Here is a 21873-nt window from a genome sequence, read left to right as displayed (position 1 = left end):
CGTATTCCTGAAGGTATGCCTGAGCTAACCAGTCACACCCTCCAGATTCCAGGCCATTCTCTCTCCTACCACCTCCATTTTGGAGATTCTTCTCCAAGGGTCTGTGGGTTAAACAGGGAGGTATTCCCAGAACCCAGCTGTCAGTGGCTGCCTTGCAGCTGACACCAGAGAAAGGCTGGTCGAAAAGTTGCCTTTGGGGAGGTGAAGCAGGAAATGCAAAGAGACCTTGGTTTCTATGAAACTAGGCAGCCTGATCAGGCCATATAGCTTTAGTGTAGCATCTTTCCCCACCGCTAAGGAAAGATGGAAACAAAGAAATAGCATATTTAAGCGCCCTGGCTTTGGCACTAGTACTTCGGAAAACAAAAACAAAATGCCACAAGGTCCCAAAGCCAAGGGCCTGCTAACAGCATCAGGATTGTCACTGTGGGAATGAAGTACTGGCTTTGTCTTTTTTTTTAATTGAAGGATAATTGCTTTACAGAATTTTGTTGTTCTCTGTCAAATTTCCACATGAATCAGCTACAGGTATACACAGAACCCCTCCCTTTTGAGGCTTTATCTTTTAAATGAGGAGAGGCTATAAGGCCTTTAACGCTGTCCCACGGCTCTCATGGGGATTCCTCAAGCAGGACCACAAGGCAGCAAAGAGGACTGAGGGCGCCCAGACCACAGCAGCCACTGGAAGGACAAAGACAAGGGGCACTGTCACTCGCCCCTGGGCCACTGGCCTCTGCTGTACAGCGCATGCTGGATCCCAGCGTGGAGACTCCAGACCTTCTGTAACGGATGGGGCTGTTCTGCCAAACATTTGACTGCCCCACCAGACAATCCTGGAGGAGAAAAACCTACCTATGATTTATCTGAGCCTGGATCCTAACTTGGATTTACATACAAACACCAAGCATTATTTGCACAGTTTTAATATTCACTGAACTCTGAAAATTCACTTAACGTAAATCAAGGGAAGATTGCACTTTGCTTGTTATTCACTGCCGTGAAATTCACATAACAGACATTAACAATTTATGCTACTTCAAAGTATATAATTCAGTGCACTAAAGGCATGAATATATGTTCACATTGTTTTGCATCACCACCCCTATCTAGTTTCAAAACATTTCATTTGCCCAGAAGAGAACCCTGTCCCCATTAAGCAGCCCCTTCCTAGCCCTCACTCAGCTACCTCCAACCCCTGGCAACAAGCATTCTGCGTTGTGTCTTGACAAATTTACCTTCTGAATGTTTTGTCTCATGTAAATGGAATCATACAATATGTATACTTTGGTTTCATGTTTTAATTTCTGTTTTCAAGGTTCATCCATGTTGTAGCAAGCCTCACTACTTTGTTCCTTTTTATGGCTGAATAATATTCTATTGTATATGCATTCCATATTTTGCTTATGTGTTCATCTGCTGGTAGATATATGTGTTGTGTCCACCATTTGCTGCTGTAAATAGTGCTGCTAGGAACATTCCTGTACAGGTATTTTGTTGAGTTCCTGTTTTCCATTCTCTTGGATATGTGTCTAGGAGTGGGATTGCTGGGTCAAACAGTAATTCTATGTTTACCTTTTTGAGGGATCTGCAGTTTGTTTTGTATGAAACTCTAGCAAAAGTTGGTCATTATTTCTGAAAATTACCCTGCTTATGACCATGATCAAGTCTACACTTGTGGCTGTTGCACTCATGATGATTGACAAGCAGGGGCTATCACCTGACTATGTTAATTATTACATCCAAGCATTTACACACTGGAAAATATTATTTCCTTTTGTACTATAGCTGGATCATTATATTAATTTTTAATGATTCATGTAGGTAGTTTGGGCTTCCCTCGTAACTCAGCTGGTAAAGAATCTGCCTGCAATGCAGGAGACCCCAGTTCAATTCCTGGGTCAGGAAGATCCCCTGGAGAAGGGTAGGCTACCCACTCCAGTATTGGCTTCCCTGGTGGCTCAGACAGTAAAGAATCTGCCTGCAATGCAAGAGACCTGGGTGCAATCCCTGGGTTGGGAAGATCCCTTGGAGGAGGGCATGAAAACCCACTCCAATATTCTTGCCTGGAGAATCCCCATGGAAAGAGGAGCCTGGCAGGCTATGGTCCATGGGGTCACAAAGAGTCAGACATGACTGAGCAACTAAGCACAGCACAGTAGGTGGGTTATCTATAAAGGATATAGGATGAGGGGCATTATAAGCATTTTAAAAGGAGGAGTTATCTACCAGTTATGATATCTACCAGTTATCTACCAGTTATAACTCTACCAGTTATGCACCTGGTAGAGATGAGAATCACTACGACAGTGTATTCATCGTTTGGAGTTGCTGTAACAGAATCCCATAGACAGGGTGGCTTGCAAGCAACAGAAATTGATTTCTCACAGTTCTGGAGTCTGGTAAGTCCAAGATCAAGGCACCAGCACATTCAATGTCCAGTGAAGCCTCACTTCCTGGTTGGTTTGTAGACAGCTGTCTACTCACTGCATCCTCACATGAGGGACCTTCCGGGGTCTCGTTTATAAAAAGCACTAATCCCACTCAGGAGGACTCTACCCTTATGACCTAATCACGTCTCAAAGTCCCTTCTTCCAAATACCATCATGTTGGGAATTAGATTTCATCACAGGAATTTGGGGGTGGAGGGACACGACATTCAGTCTGTAGCATAAAGGGTGTTGAACTGCATGCCAGTACTTTGCATCTATAGAAACAAAGAGACATTGATACCAGGAGTGCTGGCCAGGCCAGTGTTGACACATTCTGTCTGGCAAAATGCTGTGGTGTCAACATACCTATAGCCCCAAAATTACAGGTATGACAGCCTAGAAACACACAACTACTGAGTTTTAGATGATAACATTCATGGTGAAGGTGTTGGACAATATAGAATAAATATAGCATTGTTTTTGCTCAGACCAGGGGTCAGGGGAGGGGGCGGTATTTATAGAGTGCCTCTTCCTAGAAGTAGTTCTTTCCCACCAAAGCCTGGATAATAACCCCCTCACTGCGTGCTATAGAAAGAGAAGCCAGTCACAAATAATAAAGTGGTAAAGAATTCTGAGAGGGTCAGCTTCCTTAAATTTCATCTGCAGATCTACACAGCAGTAAATTAGAAACAGGGGGAAATGGAGCTGTAAAATAGTTGACGAAAACACTATACTTAAAATATCAGTCTACTCACTAAATTCATGATAGTGGTTGCTTCTGGGATGTGGCGGAGGGAAATTTGATCAAAAGATACTTCAACTTTCTCTGTAATGTTTTATTTCTTTTTTAAAAAACCCTTGAAGAAAACAGATTCAGTTCAGTTCAGTTCAGTTCAGTCCCTCAGTCGTGTCCAACTCTTTGCGACCCCATGAATCACAGCACGCCAGGCCTCCCTGTCTATCACCAACTCCCGGAGTTCACTCAGACTCACATCCATCGAGTCAGTGATGCCATCCAGCCATCTCATCCTCTGTCGTCCCCTTCTGCTCCTGCCCCCAATCCCTCCCAGCATCAGTCTTTTCCAATGAGTCAACTCTTCTCATGAGGTGGCCAAAGTATTGGAGTTTCAGCTTTAACATCAGTTAAATGAACACCCAGGACTGATCTCCTTTAGCATGGACTGGTTGGATCTCCTTGCAGTCCAAGGGACTCTCAAGAGTCTTCTCCAATACCACAGTTCAAAAGCATCAATTCTTCAGTGCTCAGCTTTCTTTATATTCCAACTCTCACATCCATACATGAGCACAGGAAAAACCATAACCTTGACTAGATGGACCTTTGTTGGCAAAGTAATGTCTCTACTTTTCAATATGCTATCTAGGTTGGTCATAACTTTCCTTCCAAGGAGTAAGCATCTTTTAATTTCATGGCTGCAGTCACCATCTGTGATTTTGGAGCCCAAAAAAATAAAGTCTGACACTGTTTCCCCATCTATTTGCCATGAAGTGATGGGACCGGATGCCGTGATGTACTCTGCATATAAGTTAAATAAGCAGAGTGACAATATACAGCCTTGATGTACTCCTTTTCCTGTTTGGAACCAGTCTGTTGTTCCATGTCCAGTTCTAACTGTTGCTTCCTGACCTGCATACAGATTTTGAGCATTACTTTACTAGCATGTGAGATGAGTGCAATTAATAGATTAGCGTGTTGATATTTGTAAAGTCTTGAATGTGAGAATATGGGTGTTGGTTATATATTCTCTGTAAACTTTTATATTCTTTCCCTCAATATCAGATAGATAGATAGATGGATAGATAGATAGATAGATAATCTTAGAGCAAGTCTAGGAAGAAAGTGAGCATTCTCAGTAGTTTATATAAAACCTCTAAACGTGGGTTATCACAGAATATTGAGTAAAGTTCCCTATACTATACAGTAGATCCTTGTTGGTTATCTTTCTTATACATAGTCCTGTGTATATGTTCATCCCAAGCTCCTGGTGAGAAAAGAATCTAAAAACGGATGAATATATACATATGTATAACTGAATCACTTTGCTGTACACCTGAGACTAATACAACATTATAAATCAACTATACTCCAATAAATGAAAAAATTTAAAAACGCTGAATGTGATAAATCTCTAACACAAACTAATGAGGATCACAGAAAAGTAGCGGACATGGGAACAGGGTGGTGAAAGGAGAGGAGAACCAGAGAGGACCGTTTCCCACGATCCCCTTTGAGTCTGAAGAAAGGTTTCAACAGTTTATCCTTCATACACGATAAAGGGCATTAACACCAGAGCTACATGCAATGGTAATTTTGTTTGTTGTGTTTATAGGCATTTCAATTACCGTTTTGAACTCTGTGTCTAGATGGGTTGGTCATCTCAATTAATTTTTTATGTCCTCCAAATGGCATCCTGTGGTGAAAGAACTTTTCCATGCATTGCTTAAGACAAACCTGAGGCCAGATGGGATCCAATGGACATTTCAGCAAAGAGTCTGATCCTTAAGAGAGCCAACCAATAAGATGCCTGTGATGGATTAAAGATGACCACAAATTCTTTGCTTCTCCTCCCATCAAAAAGGTGGAATGCATTTCCCACCCCCCAGAACTTGAGCTGGCCATGACTTGCAAGTCCAATAACATCAGAGTCATGTTCTAGAACTTTTAAGGCGAGGTTGTAGAAATCTTGCCTTCTTCGCCATGATTCTTAGAATGCTCAGTTTGCGAAAAGCCAATGACAGGCAAGTCTGACTACTCTGAGACTGTCATCATGTGAGGTAGCCCAAGCTAGGTCAGCAATGATGCTAAATGGAGAGAGAATCATGACCAGCAAGTCCAAGTTTCTCTGGCCATTCCAATCCAGGCACCAGACATGGATGTGAAGAGGCCCTCTTGGATATTTCAACCCCACCAGACATGACATGGAGAAAAACTGAGAAACCCAATTGACAGCTGAGATCACAGCCTCAGATATATGGCCCAAGGGCTTCTCAAGTAGTGCTAGTGGTAAAGAACCCACCTGCCAATGCAGGAGACATAAGACACTTGTGTTCGATCCCTGGGTCAGGAAGACCATCTGGAGGAGGGCATGGCAACCCACTCTAGTATCCTTGCCTGGAGAATCCCATGGACTGATGAGTCTGAAGGACTAAAGTCCATAGTGTCAAAAAGAGTCAGATAGGACTGAAGTGACTTCACATGTATGCATGCAAACTATTCCAACCATCTCTGGCCATTTGAGCTACCTGATCATCAATAGAAGCATAGAACAGTGATGAGCTGTTCTCACTAAGCCCCATCCCAATTCCTGACACACAAAATCCTGAATATAATAAACGCTGTTTAACGCCTGTGAAAGTGCTGCACTCAATATGCCAACAAATTTGGAAAACTCTGCAGTGGCCACAGGACTGGAAAAGGTCAGTTTTCATTCCAATCTCAAAGAAAGGCAATGCCAAAGAATGCTCAAACTACCACACAATTGCACTCATCTCACATGCTAGTAAAGTAATGCTCAAAATTCTCCAAGCCAGGCTTCAGCAATACGTGAACCGTGAACTTCCAGATGTTCAAGCTGGTTTTAGAAAAGGCAGAGGAACCAGAGATCAAATTGCCAACATCCGCTGGATCATCGAAAAAGCAAGAGAGTTCCAGAAAAACATCTATTTCTGCTTTATTGACTATGCCAAAGCCTTTGACTTTGGATCACAATCAACTGTGGAAAATTCTGAAAGAGATGGGAATACCAGACCACCTGACCTGCCTCTTGAGAAATCTGTATGCAGGTCAGGAAGCAACAGTTAGAACTGGACATGGAACAACAGACTGGTTCCAAATAGGAAAAGGAGTACGTCAAGGCTGTATATTGTCACCCTGCTTATTTAACTTATATGCAGAGTACATCATGAGAAACGCTGGGCTGGAAGAAGCACAAGCTGGAATCAAGATTGCTGGAAAAAATATCAATAACCTCAGATACGCAGATGACACCACCTTTACGGCAGAAAGTGAAGAGGAACTAAAGAGCCTCTTGAAAGTGAAAGAGGAGAGTGAAAAAGTTGGCTTAAAGCTCAACATTCAGAAAACTAAGATCATGGCATCGGGTCCCATCACTTCATGGCAAATAGATGGGGAAACAGTGTCAGACTTTATTTTTGGGGGCTCCAAAATCACTGCAGATGGTGATTGCAGCCATGAAATTAAAAGATGCTTCCTCCTTGGAAGGAGAGTTATGACCAACCTAGATAGCATATTCAAAAGCAGAGACATTACTTTGCCAACAAAGGTAGGTCTAGTCAAGGCTATAGTTTTTCCAGTGGTCATGTATGGATGTGAGAGTTGGATTGTGAAGAAAGCTGAGCACCAAAGAATTGATGCTTTTGAACTGTGGTGTTGGAGAAGACTCTCGAGAGTCCCTTGGACTGCAAGGAGATCCAACCAGTCCATTCTGAAGGAGATCAGCCCTGGGATTTCTTTGGAAGGACTGATGTTAAAGCTGAAACTCCAATACTTTGGCCACCTCATGTGAAGAGTTGACTCACTGGAAAAGACTCTGATGCTGGGAGGGATTGGGGGCAGGAGGAGAAGGGAATGACAGAGGATGAGATGGCTGGATGGCATAACTGACTCAATGGACGTGAGTCTGGGTGAACTCTGGAAGTTGGTGATGGACAGGGAGGCCTGGCGTGCTACAATTCATGGAGTCACAAAGAGTTGGACACGACTGAGCGACTGAACTGAACTGAACTGAATGCCACTGTTTTAGAGTTGTTTGTTCCTCTGAAATTGATCACTGAAACACTGCCCCTACCTAAACAGTGCCTAAAGATACAATTGCTGCCTGGGTGGGCAGAAATTCATATATACCTTAATTACCCAACCCACCTTCAATGTGAAAATAGATGTTTTCTTGACTTGCAGATGATTATGCACTTTTGCTATTTATTTGTATCTTGTTTTTATTTTGATATATATTTATATATCCAAGGGCAAGCTTTGTTCCAAAGACAGGTATTCCTTGATGATAAGAGGAGAACAGGAAAACTCCATGGTTAAAAAAAAAAGACAAGGGAGGGAGGATGGAGGAGGGTTCAGGATGGGGAACACGTGTATACCTGTGGCGGATTCATTTTGATATTTGGCAAAACTAATACAATATTTTAAAGTTTAAAAATAAAATAAAATTTAAAAAAAAAGACAGGAAATGCTTTTAAATCAAAAGGAAATAGGTTTCACTCATGCCAGATTTCTCAAAGCTGTGAATATATAAAGGTCCACTATGAATCACCAAAAGGAAGCATTTCCCCAAGTCCATTAGATCATGAGAAAGGTATTTTGGCCCCATGTACCATCTTGCGGGAATAGAACTTCACAGAGCATCCGAGCCACTTGCCCACATTGGTATCTCTGTCTTGGTTTACAGCTGTTCAGTGGGCAGCCATGTGTACATTGTTCTAGAAGCACAGCAGACAGTGGTGCATTCCGAGAGTTGCAGACATGAAATGAGCCTTTTGAAAGAAGCCAAAGGACAACGCAGGAATGACACTTCGCGGTGCACACGGAAAAGGCCCCATCCTCATTACACCTCACATATCTTCTGATTGGTTAGTGCAATTGCCATATTGATGGTTAAATATGTTTACCAACATCCCTGAAGTTATAAAGATAGGGAGCTAAAAGGAAATCAACAATGGTGGAAATGATCATGTAGCCCCTCTTGTCATTGTTTAAAAAAATCGTTCTGCTTTGGATTCAGGGAAGCATGTACCTGGGAATATTAGCCAGGCTTCTCACTTGACCCCAATAGAACTGTCCTTTTCATGTTACCAAATGAGCTTCACGATCAGTCACGCCCTTTTCAGCTGGCCAAGTGCCTAAGCAGTGCCTGAGGCTGGTCCAAGTATTTCTTCCACCAATTTGAGCTGTCAAATTCATTCATTTTCCTAGGCTAGGATGGCAGTCCAATCATCCTCAAAAGAGACATTTCCTGAGGGCCAAGGCTCATGTGCTCCTAGAATCACAACAAAGTTGGCTCAGCACGGCCCTGACACTAGAACATGTGTGCTGTGCTTAGTTGCTCAGTCATGTCCAACTCTTTATGACCCGATGGACCTTAGCCTGTCAGGCTCCTCTGTCCATGGGGATTCCCTAGGCAAGAGCACTGGATTGGGTTGTCATGCCCTCCTCTAGGGGATCTTCCCAACCCAGGGATTGAACTCAGGTCTCCCGCATTGTAGGCAGATTCTTTACCATCTGAGATACCAGGGAAGTCCTTGACTACTAGAGTGGGTGGCCTATCCCTTCTCCAGGGGATATTCCCAACCCAGGAATCAAACTGGGGTCTTCTACATTGCAGGTGGATTCTTTGCCAGCTGAGCTACCAAGGAAGTCCCTGACACAAGAAGGAACAGAAGCAAATTCAGCCTCCCCGCACTTGGTCCTTTCCAACTCTCAATTCCAGTCACCAGGGACTGGATGGCCATGTCTTTCTAGTTTCCCCATCCCCAGGATTCAGATAAGCATGAGGACAATTCATGCCCTGGTCACTGGCTCCATAGTTTGGGGATTTTCCTATCAGTCTGGGATGCTTTTTTCATGGTTCAATCTAGTCTCGTATTTTACATCCCTCTCTCTACCTATTATAGCATATTGGCTTGTGATTATTCATCTACACATTTGTATGCTCCAATGACTGTTGTAACACTAGAAATCCTCTTGTTTATCTCCCATCCCCAGCACCTAGCAGAGTGCTACCTGTTGGCTGCCTTACCCTGGGTATCTCATCTGTGAATCTGGCAGGAAGGAGAACGGAGAAAAAAAATGAAGAAAAATATGTAAGTGCCAGCTAAACCCACCTCCTTTTACCAAGATGTGTGTGTAGGGGGTGGGGGAGTGTTCTATAAATCTACACAGTAGGCTGTTTTAACAGCTCATGGTCCAAGACTGAGTCATTTAGCCATCCCCTGAGTAAAAGAATCTGTGCCAGGAAGGGGGTGATTTTTAACAAGTCATTTGACTGCCCTAAACAAAACAGGGCTGAAGAATTGATGCTGTCAAACTGTGGTGCTAGAGAAGATTTTTGAGAGTCCCTTGAACTGCAGGGAGATCAAACCCAGTCAATCCTAAAGGAAATCAATCCTGAATATTCATTAGAAAGACTGATGCTGAAGCTGAAGCTCCAATACTTTGGCCATCTAATTTGAGGAGCCGATTCATTGGAAAAGACCCTGATTCTGGGAAAGATTGAGGGCAGGAAGAGAAGGGGGCAACAGAAGATAAAATGGTTGGATGGTATCACCAACTCAATGCACATGAGTTTGCACAAACTCCAAGAGAGATAGTGAAGGACAGAGAAGCCTGTCATGCTGCAGTCCATGGGGTCACAAAGAGGTGGACACAACTTAGTGACTGAACAACAACAAAACAAAATAGGATTCTTTAATAAGAAAGAAGGGCAGAAGAGATTTTGGATCAGCAACTAGTGTCTGACATTGACCAGGATGAAAAGACCAGGCCTGTTTTCATTCATAAAAATAAACCATAAAGTTTTTAAAAAGCATGTTTGGGCATTTCCATCTATAGGTAAAGGTGACTTAATTTTACTTACCTAAAAGTCCACTGAGAAATTCTTATACTCCTAAGGCCGGCAGAAATATCCAACTGGGGGAGGGGGTGTCTTTTTTTTTTTAATAAATCACTGGGCTGTGATTTATTAAATCACAGCCCCTCCTCGATTGGGTTCCTTCAAGAATCACAAGACTACATCCCCTTCCATTTAGTTGCCTGTGTTGTGTTGCAAACGAACATTTAAAAGACACTTTTTCCCCAAAGAAAATGCAAAGAATAGAGCTCCCCGCCTCACCAGCCACCACCCAGGATAATGAACTGTAGCTGCTGTCATGCCAGGAGGGCTTAATGACAGTGTGGGATGTGTGTGTGGACAGCCAAGTCTCCCTTCAAAGTTGTCTCTCTAAATGGGCTTCAAGATGTTTTGACAATTATCTGTTACAAAGAAACTCACCATTAATTACATATTGTCGGAGCTCTTAATCCAACTGAACTGTTAGGCCAACAAAGCATTCTCTCCTCAGGGGAAGGAGATGCAGACATGGCCGAATCTTTTCCCACTGAGTACCTGGTTTCTCTAGGTCCCTTTCACCTCCCTGTCTTCAGTTTTCATTGTTGTTGTGGTGTGCAATGCTCAGTCGTGTCCAACTCTTTGAGACCCCATGGACTGTAGCCCTCCAGGCTCCTCTGTCCATGGGATTCTCCAAGGCAAGAATATTGGAGTGGGTTGCCATTTCCTTCTCCAGGACATCTTCCCAACCCAGGGATTGAACCTGCATCTCTTGCATCTCCTGCATTAGTAGGCAGGTTCTTTACCAGTTGAGCCACTAGGGAAGCCAGTTTTCATGGATAAAATCAAAGGAAAGTTCCACTTTCTGTTCATGACTTCAGCTCTTTTCCAGCCAGGAGTTAGGATGACTCATCCCAGGATCTGTCAGGAAAATGCAACCACGGGAGCAGCATTTCTCAGCATGGTTCATGGAGGCCACCAGGGACCCAGAAGTGTTGAGGCTGCAAAAGCTTGGAGCAGCTCAGATAGCGTTGGTGATGCTCCCTGGCCTCTCCCCGTGTCCCTTCCACCACTTGTGTGATCTGATGCTGGAGAAAATGTGGTCTAGGGGAGGCTACTGGGTAAGGAGGTCATAAAGAGGAGAAGCAAAATTAGTATGGAAATGTTGAAAAGCCTTAATTGAAGGAACATCAACTATGCCTTAACTCCAAGGGAAAATAAGCAACAATATGATTATTGTATGAGGTTCAGAAGTTTTACTCCTTTTGGGACAAATTCAGGGAGCTGAATCAACTAGGGAATGGACCCCTCATCCACTTCCTATAACCCTGTGGATTGATCTTGTGAAAACACAGATTCAGTCACATTCTTCCCCTCCTTATGCTGTGCCATGTGCTGTGCTAAGTCATTTCACTCGTGTCCAACTCTTTGTCACCCTCTGGACCTATGCCCGCCATGCTCCTCCATCCATGGATTCTCCAGGCAAGAATACTGAATGGGGGACTTGCCTGGCAGTCCAGTGGTTGCCAGGCTTTCACTGCAGGGGGCATGGATTTGATCCATGGTTGGGGAACCAAGCTCCCACACGCCATGCCCTATGGCCAAAACAAAAGAATACTGGAGTGGGTTGCCATGCCCTTCTCCAGGGGATCTTCCCAACCCAGGGACTGAACCAGCATCTTTCATGTCTCCTGCATTGGCAGGCAGTTCTTGGCAACACTAGCACCTCTTGGGAAGCCCATAGACAACACGATGTTAAACCTCAGTATGTTACTACTTAATACCATCAAAGGCATTACGCTATGCCAGCTCAAACTGCATAGGCTCTTCTTATCCAGGTAATAAAGACACCTATGCTGGGTGAAATGAATGGTGTTCTATCCTCTCTCATTTCTCAGCTAAACATAAATCCTCTACTGACCTTGGCTTAAGCTATTGCACCTACCTGGCCTAAATTCACTCAGAATGATAAGGATCAGCCAAAAATGCCCAACCAAGAGATCCAAACCTACTGATGAATCTCAATGTCTGATATATCTCCAATCCACTTGCTGGTCGTCAAAGTTGTCACCCCACTGAGGGCAAGAATAATATCTTGTTTATCACCATGTCTCTCAGAACACCTAGAATCATGCCTCGTGCTTAGCAAATGCTCATTGACATTAGGTGAGTCAATTTACCAGGATCACCAATAGGGAAGAGTACTCTAGTTATAGACTTGAACTCTCATAACCAATAACTTCACTCCCAAAAGTCTATCTGCTCACCCAAGGTGGTCAATCATAAAATCTCACTCATGAGATAGGTCTCAACAACAGATAGGTCTCAAATACCTGCTGTGTGTCTAATCCTGGATCTTCAGCCATTTACTCTGGGCCTCAGATACAGAATATATAAGACAAGTCCCTTCCCTCCAAGAATTCACAGTTTAGTAGGAAGCAGCAAAACACAATCAATTCTAGTTCTAGGAGCCACTTAATTCCAATAGAAGTACATGTAGGAAGGCAGGATCTCTGGTGGTCCAGTGGCTAAGACTCTTCATTCCCAATACAGGTGGCCCAGTTCGATCCCTGGTCAGGGAACTAAATCCCACAGGCTGTAACTAAAGATCCCATACGCCACAGTGAAGATCACTTCAGTTCAGTTCAGTTGCCCAGTCGTGTCCGACTCTTTGCGACCCCATGAATCCCAGCACGCCAGGCCTCCCTGTCCATCACCAGCTCCCGGAGTTCACTCAAACTCATGTCCATCGAGTCAGTGATGTCATCCAGCCATCTCATCCTCTGTCGTCCCCTTGTCCTCCTGCCCTCAATCCCTCCCAGCATCAGAGTCTTTTCCAATGAGTCAGCCCTTTGCATGAGGTGGCCAAAGTACTGGAGTTTCAGCTTCAGCATCATTCCCTCCAAAGAAATCCCAGGGCTGATCTCCTTCAGAATGGACTGGTTGGACCTCCTTGCAGTCCAAGGGACTCTCAAGAGTCTTCTCCAACACCACAGTTCAAAAGCATCAATTCTTCGGCGCTCAGCTTTCTTCACAGTCCAACTCTCACATCCATACATGACCACAGGAAAAACCATAGCCTTGACAAGTCGGACCTTTGTTGGCAAAGTAATGTCTCTGCTTTTGAATATGCTATCTAGTTTGGTCATAACTTTCCTTCCAAGGAGTAAGCGTCTTTTAATTTCATGGCTGCAATCACCATCTGCAGTGATTTTGGAGCCCCAAAAAATAAAGTCTGACACTGTTTCCACTGTTTCCCCATCTATTTGCCATGAAGTGATGGGACTGGATACCATGATCCTCATTTCAGCCAAATAAACATATAAATAATTTTTAAGAACTGCGTGTAAGAAGGAATATAATAGCTCTTCATGTTTAAAAGCTTAATAATCTGTGTTCTCATCACAAGAAAAAAAAATTTTTTTAACTATCGTGGCAACAGATGTCAACTAAATTTATTATGGTGATCATGCATATAAATACCAAATCATGACGTTGTATACCTGAAATTAATATAATGTTACATGTCAATTATACCTCAATTTATAAAAGGAATCTCTGGATTAGACATCATGGTGGACACTGAGTTGCACCACACAGATGCTCTTTCAGCAAAGGAACTGCTGACCCAGCACTTCTCTGTGCTGTTGGCAGACAATTTCCAAACACAGGTTTCTTCTGATAGCTCTCATCCAGTGTCTGGACCATGCAGGTGTATAAAGACCCAGTCATCTTGCATCAGTTCTAAATAAATCTGAAGCGCCTTTTAACTCCAGAGATCATCAGAATTCAGCTGAGGCTGTTCTTGGACCTGCCTCCAACCTTGGTTTCTTCCTCTGTGTCCTTCTGCTTCTTTTCCTTCCCTTCCCAACAGTTTTCCTTAAGAAACCTCCTATGTGCTAAACTCCATCTCAGAGCTTGCATCCCAGGGAACCCAACCTTCAGCAGTCAGTAGCACAAGTGTCAAAAGAAAGCAGGGCAATAGATAGCGGATTCACTTCATCACCTTCCATCTGGCGGGCAGAGACCCCATCACTCACTGATGAAATCTGGAGCGCTTCTAGCCCCAGGCACAACATAGCAGTCAAGTCCAGTCAAAAAACAAACACTGGCAGTGCATGGGGATGAATACCAGAGAAAGGGGACTCATTAACTATTGCAGCATATCAAGTGTTGGAGAAATACAGTGCCCGTAGTAATTACAAGGGGCTTTCCAGGTGGCGCTAGTGGTAAAGAATCCACCTGCCAGGGCAGGAGATGCAAGAGACTCAGGTTTGATCCCTGGGCCAGGGAGATGCCCTGGAGGAGGAAATGGCACTCCACTCCAGTATTCCTGCCTGGAAAATTTCATGGGTAGAGGAGACCGGCAGGCTACAGTCCATGAAGTCAAAAAGAGACACAACTGAGCTACTGAACACAGTAATTACAAAAACCAATGTTGGCTTTTATTAAGCTTCACTGATTGGGGAAGGGAATGGCAACCACTCCAATATTCTTGCTGGAAAATCCCATGGATAGAGGATCCTGGAGGGCAGGCTACAGTCCATGGGGTCACAAAGAGTCAGACACTGAGTGACTAACACTTTCACTTTCACACTTCACTGATACTCTGAAAAAAATACAAGAAAAAACTGAGAGGATTAATCCCAGCTGCAAGTTAGGTATGAAAGCCAGAAGACCTTCTTGGTAGCATATAATGAGGCTGTCACTTCCTGCAGTGTGGGGGCAGAGAAAGTTGAAGACCAGGACCAAGATATAATTGTCAGGGACCTTCCATCTGGCCCAATGACTGGGACTTAACCTTCCAAAGAGGGAGATCAGATCAGATCAAATCAGATCAGTGGCTCAGTCGCGTCCGACTCTTTGCGACCCCATGAATCCCAGCACGCCAGGCCTCCCTGTCCATCACCAACTCCCAGAGTTCACTCAGACTCATGTCCATCGAGTCAGTGATGCCATCCAGCCATCTCATCCTCTGTCATCCCCTTCTCCTCTTGCCCCCAATCCCTCCCAGCATCAGAGTCTTTTCCAATGAGTCAACTCTTTGCATGAGGTGACCAAAGTACTGGAGTTTCAGCTTCAGCATCATTCCCTCCAAAGAAATCCCAGGGCTGATCTCCTTCAGAAGGGACTGGTTGGATCTCCTTGCAGTCCAAGGGACTCTCAAGAGTCTTCTCCAACACCACAGTTCAAAAGCATCAATTCTTTGGTGCTCAGCCTTCTTCACAGTCCAACTCTCACATCCATACATGACCACAGGAAAAACCATAGCCTTGATAAGACGGACCTTTGCTGGCAAAGTAATGTCTCTGCTTTTGAATATACTATCTAGGTTGGTCATAACTTTCCTTCCAAGGAGTAAGTGTTTTTTAATTTCATGGCTGCAGTTGCCATCTGCACTGATTTTGGAGCCCAGAAAAATAAAGTCTGACACTGTTTCTACTGTTTCCCCATCTATTTCCCATGAAGTGATGGGACCGGATGCCATGATCTTCGTTTTCTAAATGTTGAGCTTTAAGCCAACTTTTTCACTCTCCTCTTTCACTTTCATCAAGAGGCTTTTTAGTTCCTCTTCACTTTCTGCCATGAGGGTGGTGTCATCTGCATATCTGAGGTTATTGATATTTCTCCCAGCAATCTTGATTCCAGCTTGTGCTTCTTCCAGCCCAGCATTTCTCATGATGTACTCTGCATATAAGTTAAATAAACAGGGTGACAATATACAGCCTTGACGTACTCCTTTTCCTATTTGGAACCAGTCTGTTGTTCCATGATGTGGGCTCAAACCCTGGTCAGGGAGCGGGGATCCACATGCCTCATCTCCAAGAAAGCAAAACATGAAAAAACACTGTAAAAAATTCAATAAAGACTTAAAAAATGGTCCACAGTGAAAAAAATCTTTAAAATATATATATTATATATATTTAAATATATATATATATATAATTGTCAGAATAGCTGAGCCCAAAGTTTGGTAAAATAAAATGGGACCCTGACATAAGAAATGGGAACAGCTGGGTTAATCCCCATCCCCAAATTCTGAATCTACATATTCCCCTAAGCTTTCTGAGCCTGCAGAAGTGGCCTACCTACCCTATTAAGCATTCCCTCGTGGCTCAGATGATAAAGATTCTGTCTCCAATGGAGGAGACCCAGGTTTGATCCCTGGGTCAGAAAGATCCCCTGGAGTAGGAAATGGCAACCCACTCCAGTATTTTTGCCTGGAGCATTCCATGAACAGAGAAGACTCGCAGGTTACAGTCCATAGGGTCACAAACAGTTGGATACAATTAAGCAACTAACTTTCAATTTTAGAAAGAAAGTTGCATTCCAACATTGACTGGAGATTATGAGAGTCTTCTCTACTGCAAGGCCACAAGTGTCCCACTCAAGATCCCCCCTCATCTCCTTTCCTGGTCACTTATAAACAGGCTTAGTTAAGTCACAACATAACCCAGCTGGAGACAAGCTGACAAGGGGAAAAAGGGAACTATACCTTCACGGAGTTTCAGGATGTGTACCAGCAAGAGCTGGGAGAATACACTCAGAATCGTCTTCTGGAGGTGCTTAATCAAGGAGGTTGGAATATAAGTTTGGATAAATCAGAGTTTGTTGATTTGAAAACCATCTGCTGGGATTAAAGATTTAACACCTTGGCAAGACCCCTAAAAGATAGTATAAGCCCGCAACTAGACAGCTGCCACAAGAATGGAAAAAACAATGCTCGTGTTGAGTGAGGTTGAAATGCCAGAATTGCCATGGTTGATGGTGGAAAAGTGAGTTAAAACTCTCAGAAAAGTGGAGATGCTAGAGTGGATAAACTAAAAAATGTCAGAAAATCTACAAGGTGATTATGTTCCAAGGGAAGACTCTAAAGAATGTGCTGGAGAGAGGGGCACCAACATCACTGAGAAACTTAGGGGTCGCTGTCCTCCTAGGCCAAGGCTGACAGCGGGAAAGACCATTACAGAACTAGGCTTGCTGATATAATGGGATGAAAGGACTTCAAACATAGAGGCAAGTTGGCAAACCTTAACCATTAGGAGCTAGGTGGATTCAGTTACCATAATAAGAGTCAAGGCTGGAGGGAGGCAGAGGGAGGAGGTTGCCATGCATAGAGTTTACACAGTTGGCTCATAAAACATGAAGCACCTAAAGGCAAAATTGGTGGGCAGCCAACAAGGTACAGCTCAGTTTGTACCAACTAAGGAAATTATATATGAATGCCCAGGAGACTAGAGGCAGTTATTCCAATATCATAACCCCTGGCCCATTTTTATGACTCAGAGCCCATTAACTAAAGAAGAGACCAGATCCCCAGGAAACAGGACTCTACAAAACCAAAGGAAGTATTCACTCTTCTGATTCCCATAGTTCTTCTCCAAAAGGATCTTTGAACATCTATTCACACAACCAAACTAGGAAGAAAGGCTACCCAAACATTTTGAGGACTGTTAGACACAGGATCCAGGGCTTCCCAGGTGGCGATAGTGGTAAAGAACTCATCTGCCAATGGAGGAGACACAGAGATGTGGGTTCAATCCCTGGGTCAGGAAGATTCCCTGGAGGAGGTAATGGCAAACCACTCCAGTATTCTTGCCTGGGAAATCCCACGGACAGAAGAGCCCGGCAGGCTACAGTCCACAGGGTCACAAAGAGTCGGACAGGACTGAAGCATGCACTCATGCACGGGAGTTATTAATAGACAATGAATGGAGTCTTGTTGTTGTTCAGCCGCCCAGTTATGTCCAACTCTTTGTGACCCCATGAACTACAGCGCCCAGGCCTCCCTGTCCCTCACCGTCTTCCAAAGTTTGCCCAAGTTCATGTCCATTGCATCTGTGATTCCATTCAGCCATCTCATCCTCTGACTCTCTCTTCTCCTTCTGCTCTCTATCTTTCCCAGCATCAGGGACTTTTCCGATGAGTCCACCATTCTCATTAGATGACCAAAATCCTGAATGGAGTCTTAACCAAGGTCTAATTCACAATGGATTCCCTGAGTCTGCAGACGCCTCTGGTGGTCATCTCCTCAACCCCTGAATGTATATCAGAATAGACATAGTCATGGTTAGCACAATCCCTACATTGCATCTTTGGACTGTAGAGTAAGAGCTATAAAAGTATGAAAACTCTACCTGCTACCTCCCAGACAACATAATAAAAAATAAAATCAAAGCTTCGCTCGTGGCTCAGTGGTAAAGAATCTACCTGCCAATGCAGGAGATGCGGGTTCCATCCCTGGTCCAGGAAGATCCCGCGTGCCGTGGAGCAACAAAGCCCGTGCACCACGACTACCGAGTCTGTGCGCTACAGCCCAGGACCCACAACTGCTGCAGTGCGTTTGCTCTGCAAGAGAAGCCACCACAGTGAGACAGGGGTCCATGAGAAACGACCACACCTCAGTCAGAGAGCAGCCCCGCAGTCCCTGCTCACCACAACCAAAGAACAGCCCTTGCAGCAACGAAGACCCAGCACAGCCAAAATATATAAATAAATAAAATTACAAAAAACAAATAAAATCATACCAAGGAATTGTGCCAGAAAACAGGGCCTCTTTCAAAGACCTCAAATTCTACTGTCCAGTTGGTAGCACTAACCATATGTGGTTATTGAGGATTTGAAATGTATCAGTGAAACTGAGCAGTTGAATTTTTTTTATTTTAATTAATAAAAAATTTTAAACATACCCGAGTTAGTTATTGGAAATCTTTTCAGTATGTTTGGAACAACTCAAGTATGCAAGTCTACTTTTTCAGTTGTAAATTTTATGAAACTTAAATATAGATTAAATATTTCTGATGAAATTTTAATATCCAAGTTGGAATGTAATATAAATATAAAATACACTTGGTACTCCAAAAAAAGATTGTAAAATATCTCATTAATAGTGTTTTATGTTTATTACATATGAAAATATTGCTAATAGACTGAGTTAAATAAAATATATTGCTAAAACCAATTCACTGATTTTTTGCTTTTTTAATGTGGCTATTAAACATTTTTAAATTCCATATGTGGCTCACATTATATACACAGTGGAAAGTACTGGTCTAAAGGATGCAGAAGCTGTGGTTCCAACCCTATCTCCATTTAATTCAGCAGTCTGGCCCCTGCAAAAGCCAGACAGATACTAGAGCAGTGATCCCTACAACCTTTTCGGCACCAGGGATCGGTCTTGTGGAAGACAGTTTTTCCACAGACCAGGGTGGGGGGCGATGGTTTCAGGAAGATTCAAGTGATTATATTTATTATGCCATTGCTGATGTGACAGAAGGCAGAGCTCGGGCAGTAAGGCCAGAGACAGAGGGTGGCCATAAACACAGATGAAGCTTCGCTCACTCGTCCACCACTCACCTCCTGCTCTGAGGCCCAGTTCCTAACAGGCCACCAACCAGAACTGCTCTGTGGCCTGGGGTCTGGGGACCACGGTCCTAGAGAATAACCACCAACAGCCATAAACTCAGCAGGCAGAAACCCCGAGTGAAGCCACCCCATCAGGTGTGATTTCTTTCCTAGAGTTGTCATCCTGGGTTGGTGTTATGCTGTCCTGGTTCATGATATGTGGCACTTGATCTGACGAATGTTTTCTTTCCCATCACCATTACAGAAGAGGCTCAGAGACAGACTGCTTTCACACGGAATGGGCAACAGGACACATTTACAGTTTTGCTTCGATGGACTCCAACCTGGCTTCAACCTCACACCTCTCCCCACCCCATTCCATGAAGTTAGCAAGTTACAAAGCCTTAAATTTTTTTTCCAAGAATAAAGTTAAATTAATTATATCCTCTTCATAGGATTGCTATGAAAACCAACATAAGCTAATATGTACATAGTGCTTGGCATAGAGTATGCAATCAGAAAGTTTTGGTCTCTCTTCTCCTTAGTGGACAGAGATAAAAACCTTAAATGATAAGGAACTAGGGCATATAAGTTGGGGTAAATATGATATTATCTTTATTTTGTTGTGATGCTTACTAGTCAGTGCTGGGAAGGCTGGGGCTTAGTCCATCAGCAGGATGTAAATATTAGTGGCTCTCAACCCTGGTTGCAATCAAGCTTACAAAAACCTTGGAGAGTTTTTGAAAGATATGAATGATCAGCCTACATCCCAGGGATTCTGGATTAACTTAAATTTTAAAAATTATATTTAATTCAGTTATCAGAAAACTTAAATATGTTTAAGAATAAGCCATCTGGGGTAATACCTATGTATTTTTTTTTAAGTTCTCCCAGGAGATTCTAATATACAACCAGGGTTTAGAGCCCCTTTTCTACCTGGCCATCTTGTCCTTGGTCTTAGCTATGTGATCTCTGCTCCTGGCAGCTTTTTTCAATGAAAATCCAGTGCTCATTCACCATAGACAAAGATGAATAAGAAAACAGCATCTGGTATGTTTGAGATCCTTCCTAGCGGAGAGGGGTCAGTGTCATTATGTTGAAGTTGAAAGGAAGGAACGAGAAGGCAGATCCCTTGCTCTGCCTCTCCCATTTCTGGACTTATTATTCTGAGTGTGTTGTGGGGTCAGGGACCTGAGGAAGGTCTTAAAGCACCTTAACGTGGAGGCCAGCCCTGCTGAGCCCAGCTGTGAACTGGCAGTTAATGCTGTTTGCTATGAAACACAAGCACCCAAATGTCAGTGTATTTGCAACACATTTCAAGGTTGAGTCAGGAGGCCAGGAGCTGTTGATGAATTCTTTATTTTTTTATATATTTATTTTGCTCACTGGGAAATCTGAGGTGTGTAGGGTCTTCAAGCAGCTGTTGGAAAATCATCAGGTTACAGAGAATAGACCCCAATGGAGAGGGAAGAAGGTTCTGGTTGTGTCATTGTGTGTGATCAGCTCGTCCCTTCCAGATTCCCTGTCCTGGGATGGACTAAAGGACCAAGGGATGAGGCACAGGAAGCAGAAAACCTTAACACTGGAAGGACCTGAGAGGTAACTAGTCCAATGTCCCATTCAATGCCCTTCAAGCCACCCTTTCCCCAGTGAGAGATCCATCTGTCTACTTGATGGTCTTCTGTGACAGGGAACTCACCGGGGGCCAGGTATCACTTGATTATCCAATATCCATCCCCAAACTACCTCAAATGAGCCTTCCTTGTGGCTTCAATGCACCAGAGGCTGTTCACTAACCTGAAAGAGTGAAGGCATATATTGAGTTACCTGGTTCCATGCAAACACACGGAATACAAAGGCAAACACATCCAGTCATATCAGCCTCAGGGCACCAGGCACCTGGAGCCACTTATTACTCTCACATTTACTTATTAGCAGCCTGGGAAGATGCCCGAGCACAGTGCAGGCGACCTTTTGTTTTCTTCTTTTGCTTGGCATTTCTTTTTCTATTTTCTTTTCAACATTTCCAAATCCTTTTTTCTCTTCCTTACTCAGGAAGAGAAAGAGCCACTGTCAGTCCGATAGCATTGAAGCCTTTGAGGCCCCCCTGAACCTACATCCATCTTGCAGAAGCATCTTCTCAAAGCCCTAAGATGACACTACTTGCCCTCTGCTAAAGGACATGTATTTCAGAGAGTTATAAAGAGCATGAAGTTTGGGGTGACTCAGGGATGGACCCAAAATCTAACCCTACTACTTACAGCTCTGTACCCTGGGGGAAATGAGTCAACCTCTGCATCTCAATTTCTTATCTGCAAAATGAGCTTAATACCAATCTTCAAAAGGATGGGAAAATGAAAGACAATGTATATATAGAAAACAATGCAATACAGTAACACTAACAAATCCAAGGAGAAAAAACACAAAACCAGCTAAGTGAGGTCAGAATATTTTTTATAAAATTTAACACCCTCATGATTTTAAAAAAATAGAGGCAAACTAGAAAT

Source organism: Bos grunniens, chromosome 2 (assembly GCF_055505025.1).
Source record: "Bos grunniens cultivar Pamir isolate PY7600 chromosome 2, Bosgru_T2T1.0, whole genome shotgun sequence".
NCBI lineage: Eukaryota > Metazoa > Chordata > Mammalia > Artiodactyla > Bovidae > Bos > Bos grunniens.
The sequence above is the reverse complement of the archived record's forward strand: the minus strand, read 5'-3'. Positions refer to the sequence as shown.